The sequence below is a fragment of the Vombatus ursinus genome, unplaced genomic scaffold, assembly GCF_900497805.2.
Source record: "Vombatus ursinus unplaced genomic scaffold, bare-nosed wombat genome assembly UNPS02014810.1, whole genome shotgun sequence".
Taxonomy (NCBI): domain Eukaryota; kingdom Metazoa; phylum Chordata; class Mammalia; order Diprotodontia; family Vombatidae; genus Vombatus; species Vombatus ursinus.
The window spans coordinates 10,161,855-10,173,146 of NW_020954588.1; the positions used below are offsets into that span (position 1 = coordinate 10,161,855).

At 35.8% G+C, this 11,292-nt stretch overlaps 1 pseudogene; it reads left to right on the forward strand.

The window, feature by feature from the left end:
- The first annotated feature begins 10,445 nt into the window (after nucleotides 1-10,445).
- On the forward strand, nucleotides 10,446-11,013 carry LOC114053161 (annotated as a pseudogene).
- Nucleotides 11,014-11,292: the final 279 nt, after the last annotated feature.

The following is an 11,292-nucleotide window of genomic DNA, read 5'->3' on the forward strand; positions in this document are numbered from 1 at the left end:
TTTCTTTCTTTCTTTCTTTCTTTCTGTCTGTCTGTCTTTCTTTCTTTCTTCCTTCTTTCTTTCCTTTCTTTCTTTCTTACATTTGGACTAAAGTGTCTTTAATTGAGGGAACAAGGTAGTGAATCTACACCCCCGCCCCAGGATGTCGTATGAGTGCAGAGCACAATAGATTTTTCAACCCAAAGACCCATGCAAAGTTTCTCATCCCTTTGGGAAGGGGGGCAGCAGGGTTTCATGTAAGATAACAAGAACTTGTCATGAGATGAAGCCTGCCCCAGAAATCTGAGCAAGGAGAACTGCTTTATTCTCTCTATATTGCCCTGCATGACATGAAACCCAACTGAAGGGGTTAGGAATCACAGGCATAGATTCAGCTTCAGTTTGGTTTCTTTACAAGGCAAAATGTCAGGGTAGGGATTTAGGGCCTGATTTTGCTCAACTTAATTGACATTAACTTAAGGGTAGAAATATTGTTGTTGTTGTTGTTATTCTGGAGGCAATTGGGGTCAAGTGATTTACCCAAGGTCACACAGCTAGTAAGGGTACGAGGTCAGATTTGAACTCAGGTTCTTCTGATTCCAGAGCTAGCATGCAATCCCCTGTGCCACCTAGCTGCACCAAAGGAGGGGGGGAATGCAAGAACATTATTGGAATTAATGACATTGCAAGGATGATTAAAGGATGTTGTCAGTTAGTATTACTTTTCATGTTAACAATTTTCTGTCACTACCATTTTTTAAAACTATCTGCTTAGTATTTTATTTTCCCCAGTAATGTATAAAAAGAATTTTTAACATTTGTTTATAAAACTCTGAGTTTCAAATTCTCTCCCTTCCCAATTCCCACCCCTCCCATTGAGAAGACAAGCAATTTGATATAGGTTGTACATGTATAGTTATGGAAAACATTTCCGTAATAGTCATGTTGTGAAAGAAAATATAGACAAAAAAAACTTAAGAAAAATAAAGTTGGAAAAATTGATTCCTTGTTTCAATCACTTCATGATTTGGGTGTCAATTTCCTAACCTTTCAAAATTGAGTTTAAACTAAATGATTTCCAGGGGCAGTTAAATAGTGCAGTGGATAGAGTACTGGTCTTGAAGTCAGGAGGACCTGAGTTCAAATCAGGCCTCAGACACATAATATCTTACTACCTGTGTGACGCTGGCCAAGTCACTTAACCCCAATTGCCTAACAAAAAAAGAGACAAATAAACTAAATTATTTCCAAAGCTCAAATATTCTGTGAACCTGATTTTCTCCTTATACTCTACATCCTTTCCCTCTACAAAGATTTGAAACTATTTAATTACAATTTTAACGAATAAGCATAATATATTTAATTTAATAAAAAATAAGTAATACCTTTTGTTTTTCCCCAGGAGGGGATAGGTATTAACAAAGAGGACGTTGCAATAGTTAGAAAAGAAAGAGCTGCTCCCTTTACTAAATGGCTACTTATCATATCTACCTTGGGGCAAAATAGAGAAATGTTAGCTTATCTACTATTTGTAATAACTGTTTTAATGCATTCCTAATTTTGCTTATCACCAATCTCTCTTTATGCACTGCAGTGGACCATTGTAACATCCTCCTCACTTTTCTCTCTGCCTCCAGGGTCTACTATCTCCAATTTCTCCTTTACTCTCTATGCTGAAGGTTCAGACACAATTCTATTGAAGACCAAGACCTTCAGAATCCTCCAAACATAAGCCAGGAGGGCACTTGGAAAACTAAATCTTATGGAACAAAAACTCAATTTTGTTTGAAAGAGAAGTTTTAATGGAGACCGTGAAGCACAGGATGTATCAGGGGAAAGTCCTTTCTCAGTGCAAACATATCAATTCTTTGCTTGGAACAAACTTACAGAAATGACTCCAACTAGAAAATAGATTTCTGACAATTATCCTAGAAGTACAAGGCATCCGTGTTTTTTTCTTGAAAGGAAGATAAAAACATATTACGAAAGAGTCTATAAAACATCCATTGAGGCTTGACATGAGGTTAACTGAAAAAAGATATGCTTTGTCCGGGGGTGGAGGAGGGGGGTGGGAGAGAAGAGAGAAGAGAGAGAGAATGAAGGAAATAAACATTTATTAAGGATGCATTATGTTTTAGGCACCATGCTAATCATTTACAAAATACTACCTCATGTATTCATCAAAAGAATCTCAGAAGGTAAAATCTATTATTATTATGATTTGACAGTTGAGGAAACTGAGACAGGAAAAACTTAAGTGATATGCTGAGGGTCACACATCTAATAAATAACAGGGGCCAAAAAGGTACTCAGGTCATCCTGACTCCAGTCCTAGTGATCTGCTGTACCACCTAACTGAAAGAGACAGAGAGAGAGACAGAGACAGACAGAGAGAGAGAGAGAAAGAGAGAGAAACAGAAAGACAGAGAGAGACACAGAGACAGACACACAGAGAGAGACAGTCAGGTGGAGAGATAGATATAGAGAGACATAGGGACAGAGACAGAATGACAAAGATGAGAGTTGGGAGACAGAAATGCAGAACCAATCTTTTATTGTCTTCCTTAACAAGAAGGGAAAAGAGTCAAGATAAAGAGTACTAAAATTATTAAAAAAAAAAAAGCTTTTACTCTGTTGGAAGGCAGACAGAAAAGACATTGTTGGAAATGCTTGAACAGTAATCTTGGAAGAGAGACAAAGAAAGGTCAAGAGAAAGGTTCAGTGTTTCTGCCTCAAAGAGTACATATCAGGGAGTAAGGCATGAGAATATTAGAAAGGTAGGAGGAATAGCTTTGAATGCCAAATTGAGGATTTTGCATTTGATTCTGGAGAGGTTAAGAAGTCACTGGAGTTTATTTAGGGGCACGTTGGGGATGACATAGTAGGACCTGTACTTTAGGAGAATCACTTTAGTAGTTGAATAGAGGATAGATTGGAGTAGGGAGAGATCTGAAGGAGGCAGGCTCACCAGCAGGCTATAACAGTAATCCAGGAGTGAGGTGATGAAGGTCGGCACTAGAGTGGTGGCAGTGTCAGAGAAGAGAAGAATTCATTAAAACACTTATTATAAATAGTAAATACATTTACATTTCTCTATTTTGCCCCAAGGTAGATATGATAAGTAGCTATTTAGTAAAGGAAGCAGCACTTTCTTTTCTAACTATTGCAACTTCCTCTTTCCTAATGCCTATCCTTTCTTGGGGAAAAACAAGAGGTATTACTTATTTTTTATTAAATTAAATATATTGTATTTATTCATTAAAATTGTAATTAAATAGTTTCAAAATCTTTGGAGAGGGAAAGGATGTAGAGTATGAGGGGAAAACCAGTTTCACAAAATATTTGAGCTTTGGAAATCATTTATCACATGTGAGGTGTTGCAAAGGCAAAATCACCAGACCTTTTCATAAATTAGATATGGAGGGCATGAGGGATAGTGAGGAGTCCCGGATGACTCCTAGGTTGCAAGCCTGGGGGAAAAGGAAAAGGATGTTACCCCCCCACACACACGCACACACACTAATAGGAAAGGGATAGTTTAGGGGAAAAGATAATGTGTCCCATTTTGGACATATTGCATTTAAGGTGGACATCCAATTTGAGATATCTGAAAGACATTTTGGAAATTTGAAATTGGAAGACAACAGAGAGATTGGGGCAAGATAGGTAGATTTAAGAATAATCAGCATAGAGAGGGATGATAATTAAATTCATGGTAGCTGATGAAATCCTCAAGTGAAATAGATGAAGAAGAGAAAAGGACCCGTGTGACACCTACAGTTAGAAGAAATAATTTGGATGAACGTCCAGCAAAGGAGACTGAGAAGGTGTGGTCAGATAGGGAGGAGGAGAACCAGGAGATAGTGGTGTTCTCAAAATAGAGAGAAAACAATATAAAGGGTTGCAGAGAGTACAAGAAGAATGAAGATTGTGCAAAAGTCATTGTCCTTGACCATTAAAAAAATGATTGGTAGCCATGGAGAAAGGCATTTTGTATGGAATGATCTGTTCATAGGTAGACTGTAAGGAGTAATGAAGAAAATGGGAAGAGAGAAAATAAATGCACCTACTATAGATAGTCTTTTCAAAGAGCTTAATCACAAAGAGCAGAAGAAAAAAAATTGTTAACAAAGATGGAAAGATCAAATGAGAATTTTTTTTTTGAGGATGGAGGAGACATAGGCATGTTTGTAGGCAGCAGGGAAGGAGTCAGTTAACAATTTTTACAATAGAAAAAAAATATAGTAGGTGGCAATGCATTGGAAGAAATGGGATGGGATAGAATGGGATGAGATGACTTCAGCAGGTAGAGGGATTAGCTTTGTTAAGTAGTAATATCCCATCATGTAAGACAGGGATAAGAAGGACATATTGGCAGAAGGCACAAGAGTGATAGAAGATGAAGAATGGAGAAGAGGGAGTTCAAGGTGAGTGATATCAAATTTGTCTGCAAAATATGTGACAAGATTCTCAGCTGAGAGTGTGGGAGAGAGGAAGCCAAGAAAAGTTTGAGAATGAATGAATGATTTTGGAAGAGCTCCAGTGAAGAGTGGGCTACTTAGGAGGCATAGTAGGATTCTCCAGCTGCAGTAAGGGTACAGTTGAGGTTGTATAACACAAACTTGTAGTGGACCCAGTCAGACCAGTTGCATAATTTTCTCCACCTTTGTTTAGTTTTCCCTGAGGTAAAAGTGGTGGAAAAAAGTCCCCATATAAAAGAATAATTGAAAAAGGGGGAATGGTATACGGACATGAGTTAGAAATAACCAATAGACAGCTGTCTTTCTCCACTGGTATTGTAAGGAAGAAAGGAAAACTCAAGGAAAGGCACTAACACATTGAGTTTATGCCTGTAACTAACTTAGGGAAAGAAATGTATGAGAAGAATCACAGAGGACACACAAGGGAAACTAGTTTACAATCTGACCTCTTGAAAGGTGGGAAATAACCCTTTAAATAAGATCAGAGGTACAATTTTGTTTGATTTAAGTATTAGTCGATGGTGAATGGGGGCCATTTTAAATCTCAGCCTTCAGGTCATTCCTACAAATCAATTCATGATGTTTCTATTATGAATCCTGGAGAATGACATGCCTGAAGGCAAATGCCAAATGGCTAAGTAGTTTTTATTTTCTTTATCATTCACAGAAAGCTAAGATAACACCATGGTGGTGTTGTCTATGACTGGAAAACACATGTGTATATGAATGTGTATATAATCATTAATCTAATTCCACATATTAGAGTCTAATATCTAATTTCTAAAACTATTTTTTTCTCAAACTTTTGGGAACTTTTCATCATGTTCAATCTACTGAATACGAATTGGGCTGTTTCCTAGTCTGAGATGCATATCATAGATTGTTGTCATATGTTATCTTATGTGTGTAACTTCATGTTACTTTACATTCTGGTTACTTCCTGTTACAGACATGTCAAATATCTGTGTAAAATGTCAAAAAATTGGAGAAATTATTAAACTATAAAAATCCAATTTCAATGGAAAACATAATTTTCCTTTCTTTTCCTTTATTTAAGAATTGGAGCTCCATGTGCTTCACACACACACACACACACACACACACACACACACAGAGAAATTATTTGAATCCACAACAACATCAGGTTCAATAATCTTTTATTCTGGTTTTCTTTTGGATACATGAGAAATGTCATTTAAAGAAAAAGGACAATATAATGTATTGATGCAGCTTCAATAGGGACATAACTAATAATGTGCTTTATCTTCTTTGTATTGTTCCTTGAAATTATTGATTCAATCAGTTTCCTTTCATATAACATTCTATAAATGAGTAAAACTCCCCAAAGTACTAATGTTCCACCCATACCAGAGGAAAATAAGAATCATTAAACAAAGACAATGTAAAAGGAATTTCAAAAGAGAGAAATGCAACTTCTGACTTCATTACTGTGTCAGAAGTTCCTGTTTTAAATGGACAGCCTAGAATTGTTTTTTAAAGATTAAGAATAATGAATAAGAATGAAAAAAAATCACTGATATTTCATAGTTTATAGATTATACTTCCTCCCTACGTTTAGTACTTGCAACTTTATTATATTTCTTTCTGTGTACTCTGCTTCCTCAAGACTATATGTTTTGATTCCTTAAGCCATTTATGGTCAAAGATGATATTTGAATCCAAAGATCTGTTTTTCTCTTTCTTTCTTCAGTAAGCTTTAATATTCTCCTGCTTCCTCATTATCAGATGAAATGCAAGGAAATAACATTTTAGGAAGGTGGCACTTGTAAGAATTTCATAGGGAGGTGATAAAGAGAATAAAGGACATATTTCTGTCACATCCAACCTTTTAGGACAACATTTGGGGTTTTCTTGGCAAAGGTACCGGATTGGCTCACCATTTCCTTCTCCAGCTCATTTTGCACATAAGAAAACTGAGCCAAACAGGGTTAAGTGACTTGCCCATGGTCACACAGAGAGTAAGTGTCTGGGGTCAGATTTGAACTCAGGTCTTCCTAATTCCAGGCCTGACACACTATCCACTATGCCTCCTTGCTGACCTGAAATATGTCTAGTTTTCGGGGGGGAAATGCTAAGACAGTCTAAAAGGGAGAGGTTGATGCAGCTTGGCTTCATTCTTTTTTATCCAACTACAGAGTACATTGTAACACACCTTCTTGTTGAAGAATAGCTACTAAGTAAATACTTGTTAATTAAGTGGATAGTAATTCTCTATAATGATGGATTGTTCTGGCTTATAGTAACCAAAAGAGCAGCTTCTCTGCCGCCTTAAAGAATTTGAAGTGGTTACTATCTGGGCCTCTGAATTGCAGAATCACAAAATCTCAATTAGAAGAGACCAAAGAAATCAGCTAGTCCAACATACAGATTGTTAACTCTCAATGAGCTTGTAGATCACCAGAAACCCTGTTTTTCCCCAAACTATCTGATTTCTAGTTCAATTGCCTCCATCCCACACTTTTTCATTAAATTTTAAAACTAAAGATTAAAGGCTCACATTCACCCAGATTCAATTTCATCTCATTGAATTTGGTCTGTAATTTGAGTCTTGTGAGATCTTTCTAAACCTTGATGCTATTATCAAATGTGTTTGAATCCATTACATCATTAAGTTATCTCAAAATTTTGTAAACAAGCCAAATATGGTTTTATCCAAGGTATTATGGAAATGCTGAATAGCACAGAAACAAGGGAAAGTCTCTTCATTAGCAACTTCTTTCCAAGTTGTCACTGCCCTGGGGGTGAATATGCTTCGGGTTCAGCTCTTCAACAACTTTGGGAGCCATCTAATTCCAATATCATTGGACATTCATCTTTCCATTTTATCCACAAGGAAAGAATATGTGACATCAATGGCTATCAAAGGCAATGAGGAAATCAGTGTGCTATATTGACAGCATTTCCATTATCAATCTATTGAACCTCTCCAAAAAGGAAATTAACTTATTTTAGGATGCTCGGACTATCTTTGATGAAGTCATACTGTCTTTTACTGATCACTACTTCTGTTTCTAGGCACTCACAAACCATCCCTTTTATTATGTGCTCTGGTTTTTTTGTTTGTTTGTTTTGTGTTGTTTTGTATAGAAGTTGTTAGCTTGCCTATATTTGCAGACTTCACAATCTTTTTTTTAAGGTAACATTCTTAAATCCTCTCACAATTCTCAAATTATAAAGAATGATTGAAAGATAATTGAAAGCAACTCAGCAATCTTATCACTACTTTTAGTGATTACTTCTATGATGTAATTTGTGCCTCATGAAATGATCTAATGGTGGACAATGATGTGATTTCTGAATATCTCCTCACGTATATTAGAGTTCTGTTTCTCACTAGCCATTTTCACTACTTTTTTCCTCAGTGAAAATATTGTTCTGCTCATTTGTTTTCTTCAAATTTTGTAAACACCATGTGAACCAGAAGAATATTTTTGTTTCAATAGGCAAATTTGGTCAAGATTTCCTATTTAGTTATATCAAATGAATCTAGGAAGAAAATGTGTTTGTTGGGACTTGTACAAAAAAAAAAGTTAAGATATTTCATTTAGGAACATTTATAAAATCAGGAAAACGTTATATATAAATATTTCATATTTAATATATTTTATTTTAGATATTATATACAGTATTCATATTATGTATATACTTTTAATATTTATATATCACATAATGTTTATATATTAAAATAGAGAAAAAGAAAAGAGGAACTCATGCTTCTTTTCCTATCATACCTTCTGGGATTCTGTAGGCTACTAAACAAATAATAATAAAGATGCTTAGACTTTTGTCTACATACTAAAATGTATTTAACTCCAAAGGAAATTCACCACATAATTTTGCAAAGTTTTCTGAAGGGCACAAATAACATAAAATGATCTTTCAGTATATTAGCAAGTGGGATAATTAGAGTGACACATATGCAAATGTAATTAAGAAAGCTCATATATGCAAATTCCTTAAGGTTCAACTTGATAAATATTTCAGTAATTCCATAATAAAAATGACATTTACGAGAAAGTGGTTGCTTCTAGTTTAGAGCAAATGATTGTAATTGTAAGGTTCTTCCTTTTTATTTGTTTGTTCCTTCCTCCTGTCTTGCTTACTTTGCTTCATATCTTTTGTTTAAAAACTATAAAGAGGTTAGAATTTGCAATTCAATTTATTCTTTGTCACGGCTGAAAATAATTATATGGCTAGATAGTCCATTTTAAAGGTTTTAAAAAAAATAAAATGTGTAAGAGGAAAGAATTGACTCTTTAATTGATTTTGTTTAAGGAATCATATAACATATCCTGAGAGGCAGAATGATTTAATGGATATCACACTGAGTCTGGTGTTGGGAGCCCTGAATTTGAATTCTCCATTGCAAAATTCTAGCCATGTGACCATGGACAAGTCAGTCACTTAAGTTCTTAGAGTCTTAATTACCTTATTTAAAAAAAATTGGAATCATAATGATTGTAGTACATGCCCCAGGTGACTAGTTATTCCAAGGATAGGTCAACTAGGACCAGAAGCCATTTTTATTTTTTGGAGGAATGAGTTTTGCAAATCTTTAAGGCTATGTAACTGAATTAGAGCAATGTATCCGGTGATTTTTTAACATTTTAGGGTAAATTAATCAAGAAACTTGGCATAATTGATCATAGAATTAAATGAGCATTTATTTTTATTTTCTGTATATTGGGTTTCCCTAAAGAATAAAAGAATTGTGATTTTTTAAAGGAACTATTGGTTGCAGTCAGCTAAGGAAAAACAAGGACAGGAATTAAGGTAGTGGCAATATGAATGGAAATGGGGGGGGGAGAGGAGTATGATTAAGAAGGAAGAGAATTTGGAAAACCTGTGGAAAAAGCACCAAACTTAGACTCATCAGAGCTTACCTTTAACCCTAGGTATGTTACTTAATTTTTTTTTGTTTTGTTTTTTAAAAGTAACTTGCTTTTTTTGGACCTCAGTTTCCAAATAGCCTCAAATTCCCCTTTAACATTGAAGTCTATTATCCATGGATAGCCCTTCACTTTTCACTTCAGCTTCACTATTTTAACTTGCGTCTGTCTAACCAAGAAGGATATGATGGTCGAAGGAAATATTCTTGAAAGATCAAAGTGGATGAGGACTGTGAAGAGGCTATCAAGGAACTTGTCAAGAGTGGTTTCAGTAAGGAAATCAGGGTAGAAACCAGTTTGTTTGCTATTGAGTCATAACTAGGTGGGTGACAAAATGGAAGCTTTGAACATGTGTTAGCTAGTCTTTCTTGAATCATGGAAGCATGAGGGAATTTGACGGTATTAGTTCTAGGCCCAGGATTCTGTATCTTGGGTAGGAATTAGAGAAATTGGAGAAGTTTAAAGAGAAGGGCTGGCACAATAAATAAAGCACCAACTCTGAAATCAAGAGAACCTGAGTTCAAATTCTCCCTCAAAAGGTTACTAGCAGAATTACAAATTTCTGAAGAAAAAAAAAGAAAGGCACTGCTATTATTTAACTCAAGGACCCCTTTTAGAGGAGACACAATGGTTTCTAGGACAGGAAGAAAAATTGTAAACTATGTAATTAATTATTCTACTAATTGTGTCCTTCCAAAGGCATGGTGGTCCAGAGGGCAAGGTGAACAAGGAGGAGAAGGGAGATGGAGAATGTTTAGTAGAAAAATTCACATCTCCTAAAGACAGTAGAAAATTCTCTTTCCATATGTCCATTTCCAGTGATACTGACAAGGCTCTCCTCCACATGATCCAGAAGAAAAGAGGTTAAGCAAGGTTGCTTTCAGTGCTACCCACAACCAGCTCCCATCAATCTGGGTCTGCTGCATCCTACCAGAGCTATATCTAACTGCTGAAGAGGATGCAGTTACATAATCTTTTACTTCTATCCCCTTTGAAAAATGTTAGTATTTGGCAGATCTCATCCTGTCCATCTGCATTGCCGCTCTCCTCTCTGAACTGCTCTGCTCTGCTCAGCATCGCTGCTCAAATGGAGGACTCAATGGAAATGGATATGAGCCCCCTCCGGCCCCAGAATTTCCTCTTTGGTTGTGAACTAAAGGCTGACAAAGATTATCATTTTAAAGTAGATGATGAAAATGAGCACCAGTTGTCATTGAGGACTGTGAGTTTAGGGGCTGGTGCGAAGGATGAATTGCATATTGTTGAAGCAGAGACACTGAACTATGAAGGCAATCCAATTTAAGTAACACTGGCGTCTTTTAAAATGTCTGTTCAGCCTACAATTTCTCTAGGTGACTTTGAGATTACACCACCAGAAGCTTTGAGACTGAAATGTGGTTCAGAGCTGGTACATGTGAGTGCCCAGCACCTAATAGCACTGGAAGAAGATGCAAAATAAGATGATGAAGAGGAAAATTATATGAAACTCTTAAATACGTCTGGCAAACAATCTGCTCTTGGAATTGGTAGCAAGAATCTATAGTGATGATGATGATGATGATGATGTTGAAGGTGAGGAAATTGAAGAAAACACACCTCCAGTGAAGAACCCATCATGTCAAAGAAGACCAAGAGAAAGCTGAAGGAAGAAAACAGATTTTTTAAATGAGGATTGGGAATTGCAATATTACCATATTTCTACTAAAGATAATTTCCTTGCTTTGTGATGCTGCAATATCAACATTTAAAAAATTCAATACTTAACAGCATTATGACACTCATAAGGACCACAAATATTTTAAATTAGAGGGAGAGGCATAAAAGGTTGTATTGGAGATATTAAAAGATGAACAGCAAAGACAAGTCTTTCAAGCAGCAATAAGACCTGAAAATCATGCCACTGAAGCAACTTATAAAATAAC